This window comes from Globicephala melas, chromosome 2 (assembly GCF_963455315.2).
Source record: "Globicephala melas chromosome 2, mGloMel1.2, whole genome shotgun sequence".
In the NCBI taxonomy this organism is placed as follows: domain Eukaryota; kingdom Metazoa; phylum Chordata; class Mammalia; order Artiodactyla; family Delphinidae; genus Globicephala; species Globicephala melas.
This window is the reverse complement of record NC_083315.2, coordinates 35,069,358-35,092,923: the sequence shown is the minus strand read 5'-3', so window position 1 is coordinate 35,092,923 and position 23,566 is coordinate 35,069,358. Positions and strand designations below refer to the sequence as shown.

Here is a 23,566-nt window from a genome sequence, read left to right as displayed (position 1 = left end):
TTGCCTTGCAATTCCCAGGGTCATCCCATGTTTTTACCGCAGCACCAGCAGCAGTGACTTTCCTGAGCCCAGTGTTGTTCCTTCTGACTTTGTAATTCATTGGATGATGGTGTCTTTCCCACCGGCATTGGCTAAATCATTCTCAAACACTGATGTCACCAAGTGCTTTGCCTGATCGAATCATCCTGTCAGTGGTAGAAGCTGCTGCTATTTCAGGCTGGATGACTTGGGTACTCCCTACTCATGAACCTGATATCTGAGTCATATCTCCTCATCCACGTCTGTGTTCTTTCTTCCTTATGGGCCACAGTTCAGAAGTCTGGAGGGACCTGTCAGCTAATGCGTGGGTGCTCCTCTGTTTCTCCCAGTGTAACAAGGACAGGGTACACCTGGCTGGTCTCTGCACTCTGCTTTGGACCCTGTCTCCTCTCATTTTCTCAGGGATTTTGCTCCTGTTGCATCTCTCTTCTGCACTATATTTTCTTCTTTCCTGGATCATTTCCATCGGCATATGGAATGCTCTCTAGTACTGTTGCAGGAAGGGCGGCCCCTTCCACGGCCCGAGAGTGGGCCCTTTTCTAACCCTCAGAAATGAATAGTTGGAGGAGACACACATGCTGACAAAGCTGGAGACTTTATTGGGAAGGGGCGCCTGGGTGGAGAGCAGAGGGTAAGAGAACCTGGAGGACTGCTCTGCCACGTGGCTTGCTATCTCGGGTTTTATTGGATGGGGTTAGTTTCCGGGTTGTCTCTGGCCAATCATTCTGACTCAGGGTCCTTCCTGGTGGTGAGCGCATCGCTCAGCCAAGATAGATTCCAGCGAGGGGGTTTCTGGGAGGTTGGAAGGACATATGGACTGGTGTCTCCTCTCTCCTTTTGACCTTTCCTGAATTCTTCCAGTTGGTGGTGGCTTGTTAGTTCCATGTTCCTTACCAGGACCTCCTGTTGTAAGATAACTCATGCAAGTGGTTACTATTGGGCCTGGCCAGGGTGGGCGGTTTCAGTCAGTGGTTCCCCTAACTATCGCCTATCTGATAAAACAGTATCGCCTATCTGATAAAAAAGAAAGGAAAAAAATCCTTCCTTGGTCCGAGATCCCGCTTCACCTCCATCCTATTTCTTCTCTCCCCTTCCCAGCAAAATGTACTGAGAAAGTTTTTTGATGCCCCGTTTCTACTTTCTCATCTCCCATTCTCTTCTCAACCCATTCCAGTTGACTTTCCTCTCCATCTGTCTGAGACCACCTTACCTAGGTGGTGATTGGCCTACCTCCAAGTTGCCAAATTGGATGGCCACTTCCCCGTCTGATTCTCAGCAGCCTTTGACCCAGCGGACCATTCTCTGCTTACAGCTCCTTCTACACTTGTGTGGTTTTCCTCTGGCTTTAGTGCCTGTTGCCTCAGATCTCCTTTAATGGCTCCTTCTTGTCCCCTTGAAAACTTAAGTCCTAGAGTGCCCCAGGGCTCTGGCTTGGAGTAATTCCCCTTTTTCTTAGCCTTGCACTCTGCCAAGGTGTTTTGTCCAGCCTCATGGAATTATACATGATCTATATGTTCATTGCTCTCTAAATTATATTGCTAGCCCAGACACTCCTCCTGAACACAGACCCATAACAAACTCATAAGTCTAACTGCCTACATCACCTCACCTCTTGGATATTTAAAAGGTTGTCAAATTTAAGATGTCCAAACCTGAACTCTTTACTTTTCATCACCCCAACCTGTTTTCCTGCTGGTGGTTTCTATTTCAGTCAGTTGTTCAACTGCTCAAGTAAAATAAGACAAAACCAAGATTCCTCTTTGATTTTTTTCTTTCTCTTATCTCTAATTCATCAGAAAGTACTTCCGCTTGGTTCTACTTTAAAAATGTATCCCTCATTCACTTTACCTCTTTCTGGCTCTGCTACTACTATCCTTGTTCTATCACCTCTTGCTCGCATGGTTGCTGGAGCCTCCTCACCAATTTCCAGACCTTTCTTCCTACCAGGTACAATCCATTTACCCACAGTGACCTGAATGCTCTTCTAAAAATGTATCTCAGACTCTGTCATTCTGTTAATGTAATTTAGACTGCTTACAAGTCTTCAGTGCTTCAGTGGCTTCCAGTTGCTTTTAGAATAAAAGCCCAACTTCCTCCTCTGGCCTGTGAAGCCTCACATAACTTGGCCTCTCCCTTCCCTCTCCTGCTGCTGTTCAGCCAGGCTGGCCTCTCTTTGTTCCTTTGATGTGCTAAGGTCTTCTTTTCGTTGGGCCTTTGCCAGAGCTGTTTCCTCCGCCTTGCATGCCTTTCCTCTAGATCTTTGCAAAGTGTTTCCTTATTGTCATTTAGATCATAGCACAGATTACCACTTTGCCCCAGAAGTCTTCCCTGACCACCCAATTCAAATAGGCATATGCCCTCTCTATCACACTGCTTAACTTTTAAAAAACTGTATGATAAATATTTTGGTATTTTGATGACTGAGTTCAGTACAATTGGTTTCCTTTATAATCCCATGTATTTTTAAATTAAACTTTTTTATTTTGAGATAGTTGCAGATTCACATGCAATTGTGAGAAAGAATGCAGATACCTTATGCCCTTTGCCCAGATTTTTCCATCTTGCAAAACTATAGTACATTATCACAACCAGGATATTTACATTTACATTATCTAATACATGGATATGGTATATCTCTCTATGTATTTTGCTCTTTGATTTATTTCATCAGGATTTTGTAGTTTTTAGCATACATGTCCTGTACATGCTTTGTTAAATTTACACCTGTGACCTTGCTGAGCTCAATACAGAACAGATTCATCACCGTAAGGATCATGAATGTTGCCCTTTTAAGGCCTTGCCCACTCCTCTTCTGCCCCCACCTGCTCTGTAATGCCTGACAACCACTAATTTGTTCTCCTTTCTATAATTTTGTCATTTCGTAAGTGTTACATAAATGGAACCATATAGTCTGTAACCTTTTGGCTTGGATTTTTTATCAGCGTAATACTGTAGAAGTTCATCCAGGTTGTTGTATGTATCACCAGTTTGCTCCTTTTTAAAAAAAATAAATTTATTTATTTATTTATTATTTTAAATTTTTGGCTGCGTTGGGTCATCATTGCTGCATGTGGGCTTTCTCTAGTTGCGGTGAGTGGGAGCTACTCTTTGTTGCGGTGCACAGGCTTCTCATTGCGGTGGCTTCTCTTGTTGCGGAGCATGGGCTCTAGGCACGAGGGCTTCAGTAGTTGTGTCGTGTGGGCTCAGTAGTTGTGGCTCCCGGGCTCTAGAGCTCAGGCTCAGTAGTTGTGGCACACGGGCTTAGTTGCTCCACGGCTTGTGGGATCTTCCAAGACCAGGGCTCGAACCTGTGACCCCTGCATTGGCAGGTGGATTCTTAACCACTGTGCTACCAGGGAAGTCCAATAGTTTTCTCCTTTTTAATTACAGATATCGGTTTGTTTAACCATTTACCTGTTGAAGGACATCGGGATTGTTTCCAGTTTGGCTCTTAGGAATAAAGCTGCTATAAATATTTATGTACAGGTTTTTATGTGAACATAACTTTGCATGTCTCTGGGTTGAATGCTTAGGAGTGCAGTTGTTAGATCACGTGGTAGTTACACGTTTAGTATTTTAGGAAACTTTCCCTCTTTTCTAGAGTGACTATCATTTTATGTTCCTACCAGTAATGTATGAGGGTTCCAACTTTTCCACATCCTCTCTAGGATTTATTGTCACTATTTTTTCTTCTAGCCATTCTATTAGATGTATGGAGTTACGTCATTGTGTTTTACTGTGCATTTCACTAATTGCTAATGGTTGAACAACTCTTCATGTACTTATTTGCTTTCTGTATCTCCTCTTAGGTGAAATGTCTGTTCACATCTTTAGCCCATTTTTAAATTGGAATTTTTTTTTAACTGTTGACTTCTGAGAATTCTCTATAATGTCCTAGGGTGTCCTCCTTTGTTGGATGTATGGTTTGCAAATATTTTCTCCCAGTCTGTAGATTGTCTTTTCATCTTCTTTCACAGAGCAAAACTTTAAAATTTTGATGAAATGCAGTTTGAGAATTTCTCCTTTTATTGATCATGTTTATGGTATCTAAGAACTCTGCCTAGTCCAAGATCTTGAAGATTTTCTCCTATGTTTTTTTCTAAAAGTTCTACGGTTTTGTGTTTTACATTTAAGCCTGTTGTCCATTTTGAGTTAATTTTTTATAGGGTATGACTTAGGTTGAAGGTCATTTTTTTTTTTGGTTTATGAGTGTTTTTTTACCCCAGCACCATTTGTTGAAAAGGTTATCCCTCCTCCATTGAATTGCTTTTGAACCTTTGACAAAATCAGTTGGGCATACTTGTGTGGATCTATTCATGCTTTCTCTGTCCTATTCCACTGATCTATCCCTTGGCCAATAGCACCCAGTCTTGACTGTCACTACATGATGTCTTGAAATCAGACTGATTCTTTCCACATTATTCTTCTTTCTCAAAATTGTTTTAGCTATTGTAGCTCCTCTGTCTTTCATATATATTTTAGAATAATCGTATCTATATCTACAAAAAATATTTCTGGAATTTTTATAGGAATTGCACTAAAACTGTGTATCAGTTTAGAGAGCATTGACATGACTCCTATGTTGAATCTTTAGCGTAGAAGTTCTATACATGCTTCATTAAATTTACAATTGTGAACTTGCTGAATTCATTTATTAGTTCTGGGAGGGATTTTTTTTGTGAGGGGGTTGTTTGTTTTGTGTTTTTTGGTATATTCCTTGGAAATTTTTTTGTGAACAATCATGTCACCTATAAATAGGGACAGTTTTAGTTCCTTCTTTACATTTTATATGCCGTTTATTTACTTTTTTTTTGGCCTATTTCACTGGCTGGAACTTCCGGCATTATTTTGAATGAGCGTTGGCAGTGGAATCCTTGCCTTGTTCCCCACCCTTACGGAAAGGCTTTCAGTCTTTCACTATTAAGAGTGTTAGCTATGAATCTTTCGTGGATGCTTTTTAACACGTTGAGGAAGTTCTCTAATTCTATTATTTCTGAGTGTTTTTTAAATCATGAATAGGTGTTGAATTTTGTCAAAGGCTTTTTCTACATCAGTTTATATGATTATGTGGTTTTTTTCTTCTTTAGCCTGTTAATATGGTGGATTACCTTAATTGATTTTTGAAAATTGAACTAGTTGGGTGTCCTTAGAATAAAACCCACTTGATCATGGTGTATATTTCTTCTTATATATTGATGAATTAATTCTATTTGCTAATGTTTTGCCATGGATTTTTGTTTCTATATTTTTGGGATATTGGTCTTTATTTTTCGTACTGTGTTTGTCTAGTTTTAGTATCAGGTAATACTACTTTAATAAAATGAATTGGGAAGTGCTTACTCTTCTGTTTTCTGGAAGAGATTATGTAAAATTGATGTTAATTCTTTTTTAGACATTTAGTAGAATTTTCCAGTGAAAACATCTGGGCTTGGAGATTTCTCATTTGGGAGTTTTGTTAGTTTGTGTTTTTTAAGGATTGGTCCATTTCATTTAGGATAACTCTCCACACATATCAGACTTATGTGTGGAGAGTTATTCATAGTATTCCCCTATTCATCATTATCATCAGTTCCCTTATTACATGTGTACAGGGTCTCTTTGACTTTTGATATGGGTAATTTCATGCCTTCTCCCTTTATCTTTGTCAGTCTTGCTAGAGGTTTGTCAGTTATATTGATCTTTTCAAAGAACCAGGTCATTATTTCATTTTCCCCAATGTTTTGCCATTTTCAATTTCATTGATTTCTGCTCTTATTTTATTATTTCCTTCCTTTTACTTGCTTGGGTTTATTTTGTTCTCTTTATAGGTTCTTGAGGGAAGCAGACGATTGGAAACCTTTTCTCTTTTCTAACGTATGCAGTGAAGGCTATATATTTTCCTCTCAACACTGTTTTAGTTGTATTTCACTAATTTTGATATGTTGTATTTTAATTTTCATTCATTCAGTGTACATTTTGACTCCCCTTGAGACTTTTCTTTGATCCACGATTGTTTATGGTGTTTGTAATTTCTCCTGTTTAACCCTGTTTTTGATTTCTAGGTTGATCCCAATGTCATTAGAGAATACATTCTATATGATTCTGACTTTTAAAAATTTTGTGAGGTTTATTTTATGGCTCAAAATGTGGTCTATTTTGTTATATGTTCTGAAGGCACATGAAAATAGTGTGTATATGCTGTTGTTGGGTGGAATATTCTGTAAATATTGATTAAATCCTATTGGTCAATAGTGTTGTTGAATTCAATATACTTACTGGTTTTCTGTCTAGTTCTTTTAATTGTTGAGAGAAGTCTCCACATATAATTATCTATAATTATATCTATTGTCTATATTTTCTTTCATTGCTGTCAGTTTTACCATTGCATAATTTGCAGTTCAAGTGTTTGGTAAATACACATTTAGGGTTTCTATGTCTACTTGGTAGATTTACCCTTTTAAATTCATTATCATTATTTAATGTCCCTCTCTGTCTCTGCTAATTTTATGTGCCCTGAAGTCTACTTTATCTGATATTAATATAGCTAATCCTGCTTTCTTTTGGTTAATGTTTGCATGATATGTATTTTTTCATTCTTTTACTTTTAACCTGCATATATTGCTTTACTTGAAGTGAGTTTCTTGTGGACAGCATATAGTTGGGTCATGGTAATTCACTGCACCAATATGTCTTTTAATTGGTGTTTTTAGACCATTTACATTTAATGTAATTATATGTTAGGGCTAAAGGCTACCTTTTTTTTGTTTGTTTGTTTTCTGTTTCTTGTCTTTTTTTCCTTGCCTTCTTGTGTGTTACTTGAATTTTTTTAGAATTCTATGTATAACATTTTTGAGTGTACAGGTTTCTCCCACTATCCAAAGTAGAATGTTCCTATGAAACCTTTCATAAGCCGAAATGGAGTAAAGTAGAGATGCAATTACCTTAGCACACATCTTGCTAAGAGATGCATAAACTAAATTGAGGTAAACTACATATGCTGACAGATACAGTTCAAAGCTCAGCTTGATATTGAGATGTTGAGTATAGTTCCCAGGGATTGAGTTTAGTGGTGCTACTCTTGCTGCTATTGATTTTCTGTCTGGATGATCTGTCCATTGATGTAAGTGGGTTGTTAAAGTCCCCTACTATTATTGTGTTACTATCAATTTCTCCCTTTTTGTTTGTTAATATTTGCTTTATGTATTTAGTTGCTTCTATGTTGGGGATACACACACACACACACACACACACACACACACACACACACAAGTGTTATATCTTCTTGTTGAATTGATCCCTTTATCATTCTGTAATGTCCTTCTTTATCTCGTGTTACAGTCTTTGTTTTAAAGTCTATTTTCGTCCAAGTATTTCTTCCCCAGCTTTCTTTTTTATTTCCATTTGCATGGAGTAACTTTTTCCATCACTTCACTTTCAGGCTGTGTGTGTCTCTAGATCTGAAGTGAGTCTCTTGTAGGCAATATATATATGGGTTATATTTTTATATCCATTCAGCCACTCTATATCTTTTGATTGGAGCATTTAGTCCATTTACATTTAAAGAAATTATTGATTAGGTATGTACTTACTGCCATTTTGTTAATTGTTTTCTGTTTTTTTTTTGTAGTTCTTTTGTGTCCCTTTCTTCTTCATTTGCTTTTTTCCCTTATGATTTGATAACTGTTCTATTATTATGTCTGGATTCCTTTCTCTTTTTTGTGTTTTTATTACAGATTTTTGGTTTGTGGTTACCCCAAGGTTTCTATATAACAACACATATATATATGTATATACATGATTATTTTAAGTTGGTGATCTCTTAAGTTTGAATGCATTCTAACAACCCTGCATTTTTACTCCCCCTCGCCCCACATTTAATGTTTATGACTTCACATTTACATCTTCTTGTTCATCTTTTACCTACTTATTGTGGATATAGATGATTTTACTACTTTTGTCTTTTAACCTTCCTACAAAGTGGCTGATCTACTACCTTTATTGTATATTTGCCTTTACCATTGACATATTTCCTTTCATAATTTTCATATTTCTAGTTGTGGTCTTTTCTGCTTAGAGAAGTCCCTTTAACATTTCTTGTAAAGCCAGTTTAGTGATGCTGAACTCTTTTATCTTTTACTTGTCTGTAAAACTCTCTGTATCTCCTTCAAATCTGAGTGATAGCCTTGCCTGGTAGAGTATTCTTGGTTTTAGGTTTTTTCCTTTCATCACTTTAAATATATTATGCCACTCCCTTCTGGCTTGCAGAGTTTCTGCTGCAAGGTAGCTGACAAGTGTTATGTGAGTTCCCTTTTATGTAACTTGTTGCTTTTCCTTGCTGCTTTTAAGATTCTCTCTGTCTTTAACTTTTTCCATTTTAATTATAATGTGTCTTGCTGTGGATCTCTTTGGGTTCATCTTGTTTGGGACTCTTTGTGATTCATGGACCTGGATGTCTGTTTCCTTTCCCAGGTTAGGGATGTTTTTCAGCTATTATCTCTTCAAATAAGTTGTCTGTTCCTTTCTCTCTCTCTTCTCCTTTTGAGACCCTTATAATGTGAATGTTAGTATGCTTGATATTGTCTCAGAGGTCTCTTAAACTATCCTCATTAAAACAAATTTTTTTTTTTCTTTTCAGCTTGGGTGATTTCCACTATTCTGTCTGCCAGTTTGGTGATCCGCTCCTTTGTATCATTTCACCTGTTGATTATTTCTAGTATATTTTTTATTTCAGTTGTTGTATTCTTCAGCTTTGGTTCTTCTCTATATTTTCCAGCTCTTTGTTAAACTTCTCACTGTGCTCATCCATTCTCCTCCCAAGTTCACTGGGCATCTTTATGATCATTACCTTGAACTCTTTATCGGGTAGATTGCTTATCTCCACTTCACTTCGTTCTTCTTCTGGGGTTTTATCTTGTTTCTTCATTTGGAACATATTCCTCTGTCACCTCATTTTGCCTGACTATTTTTATTTCTACGTATTAGGTAGGCTGGTTATTTTTCCTGATCCAGAGAAATGGCCTTATGTGGGAGATGTCCTATGGGGCTCAGCAGCACACTCCCTTCTGGCCACCAAAGCTATATGCTCTAGCAGTGCCTTCTGTGTGGACTGAGTGGGCCCTTCTGTTGAGACAGGGCTGACTACTGTGGGTACACTTGTAGGTGGGACTGTCCCCTGGGCTGGTTGGCTTCCAGGCCCTGCCTCGTGTGGATGCTGCTGGCCTGCTGGTAGGTGGGGCCAGGTCCTGGCATGGCTGGCTGAGGGTCCTGGGGGTCCCGGGGCTGGTGGGTGGGTAAGCCCCAGTGCTAATAGGCTAGAAGGAGGGCTCCAACCTGGTGCTTGCCAGCATCTGTGCCCCCAAAGGGAATCCTAGTTGCCTCCTGCTTCTCTGGGAGGCTCTCCAAGGTCAGAAAGTGGGTCTGACCCAGGCTCCTTTCAAATTATTACCTCTGCATTGCGTCTCAGGACATGTGAAATTTTGCATGAGCCATTTAAGAGTGGAGTCTGTTTTCTGTAGCCCTCTGGCTCTTCTGTATGCAAACCAGTTGTTCTGGGGCTTGTATTCCCAGTGCAGGACCCCCAGGCTGGGGAACCCAATGTGGGGCTCAGACCCCTCACCCCTAGGGTAAAATCTTTGCAGTTATAATTATCCTCCTGTTTGTGGGTTGCCTAGCTGGGGGTGTGAGTCTTGACTGTACCATGTCTCTGCCCCTCCTACCTGTCTCACTGTGGCTCCTTCTTTATATCTTTAGTTGTGGAAAACCTTTTTTGATAGTCTTCAGGTCATTCTCATCCATAGTTGCTCTGTAAATAGTTGTAATTTTGGTGTGTCCGTGGGAGGAGGTGAGCTCAGTGTCTTTCTACTCCGCCATCTTGGCCATACTCTCATGACGGTAGGATTTTTTAAATTGAAACTCTGGCATTTTAGGTATTATTTTATGAGACTCTGGATCTTATTTAAATTGTCTGTTTTTACTGGCTTTCTTTCCCACTGCCTTGGCAAGGAAAGGTGGTGGCATTGCCTTGTTACTTCCCAGGGGGGGTAAATGTCCAAGTTTCTCACTTAGACTGTTGACATTCAGGGTTTGTGCCTCCTTATTGCTGTGTGGGAGCGGGAGTTCTGACACCTCAGTAGGCTTGCGCTGATACCTCTCTGGCTGGGATAGGTAGAAATGCCTTGTAGCTGTTGCCCATGTGGCCTCAACTCACACCATGGGCGGGGGTGGCCTCATTACCATAGGGTGGTGGTAGAAGTCCTGATTCTCCACGAGGCCTCCTCTGATACAGCCCAGGAAGGAGGGTGAGAGGGTGTCTTACTTGTGGGAGTGGAGGTCCAGGCTCCCCCACATGTTGTCCGCTGACATTGGAGGTGTGTGCAGGGTGGAGCTTGTTGCTACCTGGTGGGGATGAAAGTACTGGCTTCCTACTTGACTTTCTCTGGCACCATCCAGGGGAAGAGAGATTGCGGGGGTGGGGGTCACCTCATTACAACTTGGCAGAGGTGCAAGTTCCCCCATTCCACTCATCCTTTGCTAGTGTGGATGGGGGTAGGGGTCACAGCTCTTTCTGGGGCGTTTGGAGTAGAGCTGGAGTAGAGCAGGTATGATCTAAACACTTCTGTCTTGCTAGACTGCTCCTTGCATGATCCTTTGGCTGGAGAGAGCAGGCCTTTATTGAGGTTACTTATTTATTTATTTTCCTGCATCTGTTGGTATTTCCAGGTTGCTGCTATCTCAGCTCCAAGTCTTGGATGTATGAGGGAAAAAAAAAACTCAGGAAGCTCGCCACTGTGTCATTTCTTGGGCCCTGAGGTGCCTACTCAGTGTGCCTCCTTCTTTCCACATGTTAGGGCCTTCTTGGGTTTGTGTTATATATAATGCCCAGGATTTTGGTGGTAGTTAGTGGGAGGAATAGAGAAAAGTATATGTACTCCATTTCCCTGAATCGGAAGTCCTTTGAGTTACCCAGATAAAATCCCTTCCTAGCAGGTATGACTGTCTGGTCGTTTCTTGTCCTGGTTGTCCCTTATGGCATCCTAAGCCTTGTGAACACTGCATGGAACCATCTGCTGATGTTGAAGGAACATTCAGCAAGTTGTCAGCATTGGAACCTGGATGGCTGCTTCTGTTGAACTCCAACGTATTGTCTGCCTGGATGCTCTTGATGTTGGGGGAGGAATGTGCAAAATCCAGATGTTTTAAATGAAGTTTCCTAGTTTTGAAATATTGGCAATTAATTTAAAGTTTTAAAAACCTCTGCAGGCCAAAAGAAACACATGTGATGAATTACCATGGTCCATTGCCAAATGGTTGGCGACGTTTTTTTGAACGTCTTAGACTAGCACATATTGCTGAAACGGTTCACAGGCAGGTTGACATCTCCTCCGGTTTGAATAGTAGAAGGATGATTCCTGGTCGCCTGTGGTGTTGCCAGTACTGGCTCAGGAGATAAATATGGTTTCTGTAGAGACAGCTCTTGGCTTTTCGCCTGGGACTGTTCCTGGAAACCTTGTTGGAAGGCAGATTGGATGGAACCGAGTTGAGCATTCGCCCATGTGCTGTTGTGTTAGGCTCTCTTCGAAGGAGCTTGGCCAGCGTAATGTGGGAACTGTGGAATGATCAGCTGTGAGGGCAGAGAGCTGTCTAGTCATGATACGAATTCAACAGTGCTGAGTGGGCAGAGCAGTAGAAGGCAGGCTTTGAAGTGAGTGGGCAGCCTCACACGACTGTGGGAACATGGGCAAGAAATGAGGGGGAGCGAGCCCTTTGCTCATAGTGACCTATTTGGGACTATTTTGAGAAGAGAATGCAAGAATAGGTAGTGTCTAGAATAGTCTAAGGCAGATGGGAGCTCTTCCCTGGTGCTCTCATTGAGCCTTCAGACCTCATAAGTAAAAGTTATGTATCTTAAGACAGAATTTGATAAATTTTATGTAACTCGTAAAATCTGCTTAACAAAAGTTAAACAACATCCTTGAATTTTATTTATCCTGGATCCCTGCTATTCAAATTGATGTCTTAGATGAAGTGCTTTTTCCAAGAAAAGACTGAATCGTTGTCTAAACCTCGTGGTCATGTCTCTTCAAGGGTTGAGTTCTCAATAGGATGGCACGACATCCAGGACTAGGAGTAGTGTTAACAGTCAGCACGTAATGCAGAAATTTCAGAGCGAAACGACCTATACGATTCCATAATTTGGCCATAAATAGCAAAGACTTAGACCCTTGGGAGCTCAAAGCCCATAACTCACTTTTTTTTTTTTTTTTTTTTTGCGGTACACGGGCCTCTCACTGTTGCAGCCTCTCCCGTTGCAGAGCACAGGCTCCGGACGCGCAGGCTCAGAGGCCATGGCTCATGGGCCCAGCCGCTCCGCGGCATGTGGGATCCTCCCGGACCGGGGCACGAACCCGCGTCCTCTGCATCGGCAGGCAGACTGTCAACCACCGCGCCACCAGGGAAGCCCCCATAACTTACTTTTATTTTTCCTGATTTTCAGCGGTGGATTTCTTTCCTGGGGGACAGTGGATGGAGGCCCAGGTTTATTTTGAAGGAGTAGAAGCGGGTGTAGGAGCAACTGAGAAAATAAAGGAATTTCTCTTGTCTTTTTTTCTTTTCCGCCTGCGTGGGTATTGTTAAATCAGGTATATTAAATGTACCTTTCATTCAACTCCATTCCACTGTGTCTTGAAGCTGAACTTCCAGGAACTGAACCTCTATGGCTGTTGGTGGAAGGAACTGGGAAGTGCAGAGACTGGAGGCCTGTATTTGAACAGTGGTTGTGCCAAAATGGGGGGGCTACGAGCCTCACCACCTGGCTGTGGTGACTAATCGGGGGACCGGGGGCTCACTGTCAGGGGAGGTAGCAGGGAGTACTGCGAAGAGTAGCATCTGGGTTTGCGAAAACTACGTTTCCCACGTTTGCCAAGAAGTGTGACTGGGAGAGTAACTTCACTCTCCTTGACGTTGGTTTCCTCATCTCTAAACGGCAATAATGAAACCAATATTAAAGGTTCTTCATGGGTGTTTCCATTTATTGAACATTTTTAGTTTGTACAGACTGTAAGGAGGAACTTACATGTATGTAATCTTCACAGCCACTTGCTCAAGTAGTGGCTATTTTCACCGTTTTAACAAATGAGAAAAGATGAACAGCCCTTGAAAAGTGTCTGGACCCAAATCCTCCCTGTGTCCCAGTGTTTGGCCTGAAGTCTCATTCAGAAGTGTTATCAAATGAGAGGAGGCCCAGAGACGTGAAGGGATGGCCTCAAGGTCACAGAGCTTTCTCATCTTAGAGTGAGGGCTTGACCTCAGCAATTATGAAGTCCCCTCCATTTGTTGTGCCTTCCTGTGTGATGAACGTGATTGCTCAAGAATGAATTAACTGGGACTTCCGTGGTTAAGACTTCGCCTTCCATTGCAGGGGGTGCGGGTTCGATCCCTGGTCAAGGAGCTAAGATCCCACCTGCCTCGCAGCCAAAAAACCAAAACATAAAACAGAAGCAATATTGTAACAAAATTCAATAAGGACAAAAAAATATAACTAAAGTGAGATATATATACTACCCAAATGATTCCTAAGCACTATGGAGGTAGAAATCATTAAAAAAAAAATAAATAAAAGAATGAATTAACTAATGCAGAGTCTGATAAATTAATTCCTCTGTGGAATAAAGAGAAAAGGTATGCAATATTTTTGTTTGCCACCATAATTACTTTAAAAAGATAGCTGGTTAAAATGCAGTATTAAATCACATTTGAATCTGTTTGTTTATATGTATTTTATTGTGTGTACCAAGTGTCCAGGAACTACCTAAGGAACATGTAGGACGTATCCAGTGAATGTCTGATACAGCAGTGTATGCTGCCTGCTGCTTTGGCTGTTGGCCACTGTCTCCCACTTACCTGCACATGCTTGACAGTGTGCATAAGATGGGCGTGTTTTCCTTGCTTGCTTTTCTCTCCCTGTTCCCTGGCTGTTCTTGGCTTTGAAGCTGACATCCATTTTGCCCCGACAATTATTGTAGATCAGCAGACCGTGCCACCCATCTCTCCTGGAATCTACCATCATTTCTTGCTTCTTGGCTATTTTTTATGGCTTCTTATTTCAGTTTCTCCTCTTTTCTTCATTCCTCCCAGCCTCAACATGCAGTCAGTAAGTCCTGTGTAGATTCTGCCTCCTAAATATTTCTCCCATTCACCCCCTCCTCTCCATCCCCCCCACATTCCCCTGTTCCACGGGGGCTTATGGCTCTTGCCTAAGTGAACACCGTACCTGGTTGCCACTAGTATAAATTTGACTTTGTCATTCCCCTTCCAGGCCTTGCCATGGAGTTCCTACAGGCGTAGGGTAGACTCTCAGTTCTTTAAGTTGGAGTGTGATGGTTTCAGCTCTTTCTAGCAACGCTCAACCTCCGTTCTCCAGCAGCTTTGGGCTCATTCTGTCCTTTGCCTGTTCTGTTACTTCTGCCTGGAAAATTCTTCCCCATCTTCAGAGCCTGGAGAACTAGTTCACCCAGCTTCCTTTTATTCTTCCTCCTTCTTCTCCAAAGCTATTGCTTGCCATCACTGCTCCCGGAACCCTGGGTGTACACACATCAATAATGTCACCTTTGTTGTATTGAAATCATTTTGGTTACTTTTTAGGCCCTTCTACCAGACATTGCAAGCTGCTTCTCACACAGAAGTCTACATTTTTATTAAAAATTTTAAAGCTAATTTAGTTTTAATTTATTTTCATCACTTTTTTTCATGATCCAGATATCTTTAAATGCAATGAAAATTAACTTTCCATGGTATGTCAGAGACTGGAACTAAAAAAAAACCTCTCAGACTGCAAAAGAGTTATACAAATGCAAATATCAAGTGGAGATCCAGTTATCAAAATGAAAGCACTTGACATATTAAAAGTTAACAATTATTTGTTTAGAACACATAAAAAGTCAGTTTGCTACAGTTGTTGGATTTTCAAGAACTGTTGCAGAGGTTTGAAGAAAATAGATTTATTAACTTAAAAAGAACTTGAAACAAGTATTCAAAAGAAATTTGTGCCTTTATTAGAATGATGTTAGGCTTCAAAAATGACCAATTAAATGATTAATTTTTTTAATAAGAAATGACCCTATAGAACTGCAATACTGGTCCAACAGTCCTGTTTTTACCGCAAGAAACAGAATGAGAGTTAAACAGAAAGCACTAGCAGGTATCAGTTAATCTAAGGTAATAGCTTCTTCGTTCCAAAAGCACTTGCAAAGAAAAACACTGGGGGGCACAGGGCATGGAGGCTCTTCCTAGTAACTGGAATCCCATGAGTGTGTGTGTCTATGCCATGTGTCATAGGCTACTTTTTGAATTTGTCCTTTACGTGGTCACTTTTTCCCTCAAATACTAGTTTCCCCGTGACTTTTTCCCTCAAAGGATAAAAAGCATGAAATGTAAGCAAGCTCTTTGCATCTTACGCTTAGAAGTGTTCAATTCAAGCGTCATGTATGTTTATCGGTACATTTATAGTGTACCGATAAACCCCATCAAATCTTGGCTCATTCAATAGTATAGAACCTATCAGGGCACAGAAAGAACGAACCCCTGCTTCTTTTTGTTACACATACGATTCAAATACTGAATCTGAAGAAACACATTTAATCATTTTGGCTCTCCTTTACATTCCCCATGTTGATAAACTTACTAAAATATTCCTGTGTAATTGAGTGTGGTCCTGTTATTTCAAGTCAAGTTTAAAATCTCAAAACCAGCCATCCAGGCAAAAAAGGCAATCAGAAAGATGATTTCTTCCTCATCTCCCTAACCCCAATAACTATGAAGTCAATTTTACATGATTCCAAACACTGAATCGTGATGACAAATGCTGAGCCCAATTTCTTCGTAATCCTTTCTGGTGTGGCATGCATGGTAGAATTCAGGTGTGGAAGCCAGCATGGATCCTCCAAACCAAATTGCCTGTGACTGCATTTTGGGTGTAATGACTTGTACATTGATAGGTTTTCGTGTCAATCTACCACCACTCAGTTCCTCACCTAATTTCAGCCTGGCATCTATAGTTCTTTTCAAATCTCTTTGCAAGTGATGTCCGATGTCCCTGAACATGGTTGAGCCTCCAGAGAGGACGATATTCTTGTAGAGAGGACGTCTGACATCAGTAGGACAGTTGTGAATTACTTTATCTACAACTTCTGAGATCGTTTGAGTAAAACCTGGATTAGCAAACCCTAGATGAAAAAAATTTCAGGTCCCAAGAATTTCTCAATAACGAACACTAATGGAAAATTCTTTCTTTGAGATAGCACTGATTCCAGTATACTGTTTAATCCACTTTGCTCCATCTGTGTCATACTTGGTTAAATTCTTTCACTAAATCTGGGCAGGCATAACTATAGTTTAAAGTTTAAAGTTTCCTTTAAAGTTTCCAAAGATTGCTCTGAAGGATTCTTACTTCTCCATCTCTCAGCAGTTGCTGAATAAAATATGTTCTTTTTCATCCTGTGTTTGGAATGTGCTTAACACAGCTGCCAGTCACATACCCTTCAGCCACAGGGGCGGCATGGGTGACACTGTTGCCACTGTCTATCAACAGATTGTTTTCCTACTTGTCTTGAGGTCCAGGATGCAGCTAAGGCAAGAATGGCCTGTGCAGAAATGTACCAGCCTAGAACATTATTTCAGCAGTATATTCCCTGTTTTCTGGAGTATTCAGTGGAGGTTCAGTCAAAAAAAAAAATGGTCTTCAGGTTCTGCTCTTAAATATTTAAAGATCATTTGATCCATAAACCTTTTCATCAAGTCCCATTCTTCAACAATGCCATGGCGGATTGGCCACTTTTTTGCATATGAAGGTTTTTCTGTTGCTTCATCAGCAATGAAGAAGTCTAGGTCATCAACACCTTTCATCACCCTCTTTTCAGCTTTCTCATCCTTTCTTTTTGCTGACTCCTTAATAGCAATACCCTGTACCATAGTCCAGCACACAGGCCGGCAGCCGTCCACCATCTTCCTTGTCACCTGCTGCTGCTGCTGCAATTGTCTGTTTGGTGCTGACTGGGGCCAGGGTTGAGCAGCGGGAGATAGAAGCTATTTGACCATCCACAGCTGGCCACTCTGTTTGTCATGGGGTGAGGGATGGAGACGGGAAGCAGAAGCAGAGGCAGGCTTGGTCAGTGGCTACCACTTCTACAACCCAGGCAGGTAGGCTGTCCTGGAAGTCTTTAGAAGTGCTTGTTGAGTGACTGAATGACTGTTTATGCTTACATTCTTTTCTCATGAATTCAAGCTTACAACTTTTATAGAAATTGGAGGTTTCCAGACTCCTAATAGCTGAATCATTGGGGTGTTGGTTGCACCAAAATTAAAATATTCTTTTATTGTATTAGTTTGATATTTGCCTCTGGCATCTACTTTGTTTTGAGCTTTGACTTTCATAAATTAGGAGTCGGGACTTCTTCACATCCAGGAAATGTTATCTTCATATCCAGGAAAAATGTTTTGTAGTCAATCAACTAATCATTCCATGAGCATAATCATAATGCTAATTAGCTGCATTTGGTAGAAGTGCTGGGTACTGTGCAAAGTATTTTTAGAGACAGCATCTCATTTCATCTCCTTGATACCTCTACCAAGAAGGTACTAACCTATAATGGAAAAGAATCTGAAAAAGAATACACACACACACACACACACACACACACATCTGAATCACTTTGCTGTACACCTGAAGCTAACACAACATTGTAAATTAACTATACCTCAATTAAAAAAATGATTATTGGAAAAAAAGAAGGTGCTAGTCTTATTTCTCCTTTTACAAGGGAGGAAATTAGGCTTGGCAAGGTTAAGTAAAACTTGCTCAAGGTCATACAGCTGGCAGGTGGTCTTGTAAGGACTCAAGGACAGGCCTTGAGTGATTCCAAGACAAATGCAGTACAGTACTTGTCACCATTGCATGAGATAAATCCGGTGCTACCCTCCAGTCTCTTCCTCATGATTTTCAATCTTCGAATAAATCCAAGGTGTCTTTATCATTCATTTGAACCATATGTCACCTATTTAGCCTCTATTAAATAGAAGCTCTAAATCAGGAGTTGGCAAACTGGCCTGTGAGTCAAATATAGCCCATTACCTATTTTCTTTTTTTTTTTGTACAACCTGTGAGCTAAGAATGATTTTTACATTTTGTAATGGCTGAAAAAAATCAAAAGAATTCTATTTTGTGACACCTAATAATTACATATGATTAAAATTTCAGTGTCCGTAAATAAAGTTTTATTGGAACACGCACCCAGGCTCATTTTCGTGCATGCTGTCTATGGCGTAAAGCAGAATTGAATAGTTATGACAAGAGACAACATAGAGCACAAAGCCTGTAATATTGCTCTCTGGTCCTTTACAGAACACATTTGCCAACCTCTGCTCTGAGCTGTAAGTCTAGGGAATTTACGTATGCTGGTGTGCAACATTTCTGCAGCCCTGGACAGAACACTAAAAACGTTTTGTCTGCATCTGCAATTGGGTTGTGTGTTTTTTGGAGGATCTCCAATCACTTAACAATTCTGATTCATCCTGGTGACCTGGGAAGGGACTCGCTGTGGAATACATTCTTACTTTGTAATTCAGGAGACTTGCATACCCCAAAGTCACTTCTGGTCATGCCTCACCGTCTGGCACACACCAACGAACTCCTCTATCCAGAGTTTACAGTGCTGGCGAGGAATGGCCTTGATGTGTTTACTCCGATGGGGACATAGTGTTTTCTGTTTACAGGTTGTTAGGCATTCTGCCATGTGCCGCATTGTAATTCCTCACCAGGGAAACAGTGCTTGCTCCCCTCGCTGGGTTCCCTCCACTCCCATCATCATTCCCTTCTTGTTTTAATTATTCCGACTTTACTTTGCCTTCTCCTTTGCTTCATTTTGAAAGAGTCCCAATTTGCTTTTCTTGCCAGTTCTCTACTTGCTTTTCCCAGGGCTCAAAAATGATTCTTGAGGGTGATGTCATTTTCATGTTTATCTTTCCTCTCTAGCATGACTTTGATTAAATATGTATATTTTAATTGGTAAGCCGAGTTCTAAGGGAGTTGATCGTTGCAAGGTCCGTGGCCAATTTCAGCCACAGTTAACCTGAGTCGATTTGTACAATAGCAGTGGAATGTTTTGGCTCCTACTGCGGCAGGAGTGGATCATATATGTTGTGTAGGCTTTTCAGAAACTTCATGCAGAAATTATGTGAAGCAGATGGTACCCTTTTGAGTTGCCAAACATGCATATTTTAAAGAAATGTGGTGTATCTATTCTTCTTGGTAGATTTAGACGGGGGTTCTTTGGGAATGGAAATCAGCTGAAATTGCCATAATTGAAAAATTCTTGGAAGCTTATCATCAAAATAAGGAGTGTAATATCAGAAGACCAACATAGACTAAGGAACAAATATTATTGGATTTATTTAATTTACTTCTCCAAGGACGAAAAGCCCTGTAGTCTCCACGATATGTCTTTTCTTTGATAAGGCTGTTGATTCGTTCATTGAGATCTCTTGAGGGCATTTGGGGCAGTGAGAAAAGGTGGGTACGAGGCAGGGGAGATTGCATGGGACCAGAGAGCGAGGGCCAAGCCATTTAGCCGAAAGCTAATGGGATGGGGTGACGTCACTCTGAGAAGACAGGACCTGGGACAACTTGCAGGTTAAGGAAGGGGCAGAGCCTTGGGAGGACTGCTGCTGGGTTTCTTCTGAGCAGGTAGGACATCTCGATCAGTCGTAGTTACCTCTAAGCATTGACCAGGCAGGGTTTGCAGAGGAGGAAGCTGGGTCTCTCCGCAGGTAAGATGAAGAGCATGATGGAATCCAGGAGCCCCACCCAGGTAGGAAGGAGAATATAGCCGGCTTGGCTCTCTGCACTGGCACTTGCTGGGGAAATGCTTCTTTTTTTTAAAAAACAAACCTGAGTAGGGCTTCCCTGGTGGTGCAGTGGTTGAGAGTCTGCCTGCCGATGCAGGGGACGCGGGTTCATGCCCCGGTCCGGGAGGATCCCACATGCCGCGGAGTGGCTGGGCCCGTGAGCCATGGCCGCTGAGCCTGCGCGTCCGGCGCCTGTGCTCCGCAACGGGAGAGGCCACAGCAGTGAGAGGCTCGCGTACTGCAAAAAAAAAAAAAAAAAAACTGAATATTTTTCTTTTTTTTAAGTTTATTTATTTATGGCTGCATTGGGTCTTCGTTGCTGTGTGCGGGCTTTCTCTAGTTGCAATGAGCACGGCCTACTCTTTGTTGCAGTGCGCGGGCTTCTCATTGCGGTGGCTTCTCTTGTTGCGGAGCACAGGCTCTAGGCGTGCACGCTTCAGTAGTTGTGGCACGTGGGCTCTGGAACACAGGCTCAGTAGTTGTGGCACACGGGCTTAGTTGCTCCGTGGCATGCAGGGTCTTCCCGGACCAGGGCTCGAACCCATGTCCCCTGCATTGACAGGTGGATGCTTAACCACTGTGCCACCAGGGAAGTCCCTGGGGAAATGCTTCTTAGTGCCTCAGTCTTCTTACCTGTGAAATGGAGATAACTCTGCCTAGGGCTAATGTATTTATTTATTATTTTTTTTTAATCATCTTTATTGGAGTATAATTGCTTTACAATGTTGTGTTAGTTTCTGCTGTATAACAAAGTGAATCAGCTATATGTGTACATATATCCCCATATCCCCTCCCTCTTGAGCCTCCCTCCCACTCTCCCTATCCCACCGCTCGAGGTGGTCACAAAGCATCGAGCTAATCTCTCTTTGCTATGCAGCAGCTTCCCACTAGCCATCCATTTTACATTTGGTAGTGTATATATGTTTTTTTTTTTTAACATCTTTATTGGGGTATAATTGCTTTACAATGGTGTGTTAGTTTCTGCTTTATAACAAAGTGAATCAGTTATACATATACATATGTTCCCATATCTCTTCCCTCTTGCGTCTCCCTCCCTCCCACCCTCCCTATCCCACCCCTCCAGGCTGTCACAAAGCACCAAGCCAATATCCCTGTGCCATGCGGCTGCTTCCAACTAGCTATCTACCTTACTACGTTTGTTAGTGTGTATATGTCCATGACTCTCTCTCGCCCTGTCACAGCTCACCCTTCCCCCTCCCCATAACCTCAAGTCCGTTCTCTAGGAGGTCTGCGTCTTTATTCCTGCCTTACCCCTAGGTTCTTCATGACATTTTTTTTTACTTAAATTCCATATATATGTGTTAGCATACGGTATTTGTCTTTTTCTTTCTGACTTACTTCACTCTGTATGATAGACTCTGGGTCTATCCACCTCATTACAAATAGCTCAATTTCGTTTCTTTTTATGGCTGAGTAATATTCCATTGTATATTGGTAGTGTATATATGTTAGTGCTACTCTCTCACTTCGTCCCAGCTTACCCTTCCCCCCCACCCCCATGTCCTCAAGTCCATTCTCTTCCTCTGTGTCTTTATTCCTGTCCTGCCCCTAGGTTCATCAGAACCATGGGCTAATGTATGTATGAAGCTTACATAGTATCAGGCTCAATTCTGACTTGGAGGGTTGTGGTGAGGATAAGAAGTTACGTATCTAAAGTGCTTTGCACATAATATGGTTCAACAAATGGTGATTTTATTATAATAATCATTTAGAAGGGAGCTGTGTTACCTGTTGGTGAAGAGTTTGGGTTCAGAGTCAGGGAGACCTGGTTGGAGTCCCAGCGCAGCAGTGTAGTAGTGGTGTAATCTTAGGCAAGCCCCTTCCCTTCTGTAAACCTCAGTTTCCTCTTCTGTACAATGGGGAGAAAAACAGCTCCAACATGGTGGACTCAGAGGATTAAATGAGCTAATGCATTTGAAGTATTTAGCACAGGGCTCGGCATGTAATAAACATGCAAAAAACACTAGCTGTTACGTTTTTCCGCTGGCCTCCTGCCTGGGACAGAAAATCAAACTCTGCTCCTTAAAGCAGAATTTGGCCAAGCTCCACCCTCCTAAGGTCCGTATGTGAGAACCCACTATTGGGTCCCTGGGGAGCAGAAGGCCTGCTTGGGTGATGACTTAGGTCTCTCAATTCTCCCTCAACCCCTCCACAATGCTACGTGTTTCCATACTGCATACATTAAGGTCTGCACTTAGTAATTTATGGTTTAAGGGCTGGGTGTGTATTTTCGAGATCCTTCAGAGATGAGCACATTTGGGATCAACACTGAAGGAACACCCTTGCTGCTTCACTTACGTGGAGGTAGTATATTCTGTTGGTTAGGGTGTTTGGGGGTGGGGGGTAGTGTAGCTGGACTGTGTATATTGTTTCCTGGGTTTGAAGGTTCCCATAAGACTTTGAAACAGGGATTTGTGGGGAGGCAGCTTTTTGGTTGTTGTTGGGTTTTTTGTTTTTTTTAAACATCTTTATTGGAGTATAATTGCTTTTTTTTACATCTTTATTGCAGTATAATTGCTTTTTTTTTTTTTACATCTTTATTGGAGTATAATTGCTTTACAATGGTGTGTTAGTTTCTGCTTTATAACAAAGTGAATCAGTTACACATATACATCTCAGAGACAGCGTGGAAGCCACGTCAGAGTTATGCCAACCAGAGGCAGGAGGCTGGGGCGTTTATCTACCAACTTCCCCTTTAGCATTGGCTGGGGGCTGCTCCTGGGAGCATCTGATAGCCACTAGCTACACATGGCTATTGAGCATTTGAAATGTGGCTAATGCGACTGTGATAGAATTCTAAAATGTTTTTCAATTTTAATTCATTAAAATTAAAATTGCCATATGTAGCTAGTGGGTATGGATTGGATAGCACAGCCACCATGAAGTTAGACACCAAGTGTGTTTTGTTTGCTGCTGTGTTCCCAGCCCCAGATTCACGTAACAGGCACTTAATATTTGTGGAAATAATGAATGTAACTGGAGGAAGTCTCTGGCAGGGTTTTCTTTAATTGCTTTGCCAATGCTTCCTTTCCTCTTCGTGTGTCTTCCCAAGTTTAGGTAAGGTACTCTGCCACCTTCATTAGTAGCTACCACAAGTGCTCTTTTCGGGGCATCTGTGGGACTTCCACCCTGTGGCCATTTATTTATCCCATTGTGTGTGCCAGTCTGACCAGTGAGTGAGGGATCCATCCATCCTTGCTTCAGGCATTCTTGCCTGCTTTATGTTTTTCAGAAATTTCTCAAAGCTGCTGCCAGGTAGATTGGAGTTGCCCCAATTTGCAAAGCGGATCTAGATGATTCCAAATTTTATAGTCCTTTGGTCATTCCAGTTGTTCCAGCACCATTTGTTGAAGAGATTATCTTTGCTCCATTGTACTGCCTTTGCTCCTTTGTCAAAGATCACTTGACCATGTTTATGGGAGTCTACTTGTGAGCTCTCTGTTCTGCTCCATTGATCTGTTTGTGTACTCTTTCACCAATATCGTGCTGTCTTATTTAACTGTAGCTTTATAGTAAGCCTTACAGTGTGATAACCTCAGTCCTCCAACTTTGTTCTTCAGTATCAATCTTGGCTATTCTGCGTCTTTTGCCTCTCCATGTAAAACTTTAGAATCAGTTTGTCAATATCTAC

General features: G+C 41.5%; 1 protein-coding gene and 1 pseudogene across 2 annotated transcripts in view; one reads left to right on the top strand and one right to left on the bottom strand.

The window, feature by feature from the left end:
- SH3GL3 (SH3 domain containing GRB2 like 3, endophilin A3) overlaps positions 1 to 23,566 on the top strand; it is a 145,764-nt gene that overhangs the window by 5,312 nt on the left and 116,886 nt on the right. The gene's annotated exons all lie outside the window — the stretch shown is intronic.
- On the bottom strand, positions 15,841 to 16,968 carry LOC115864611 (actin-related protein 3 pseudogene; annotated as a pseudogene).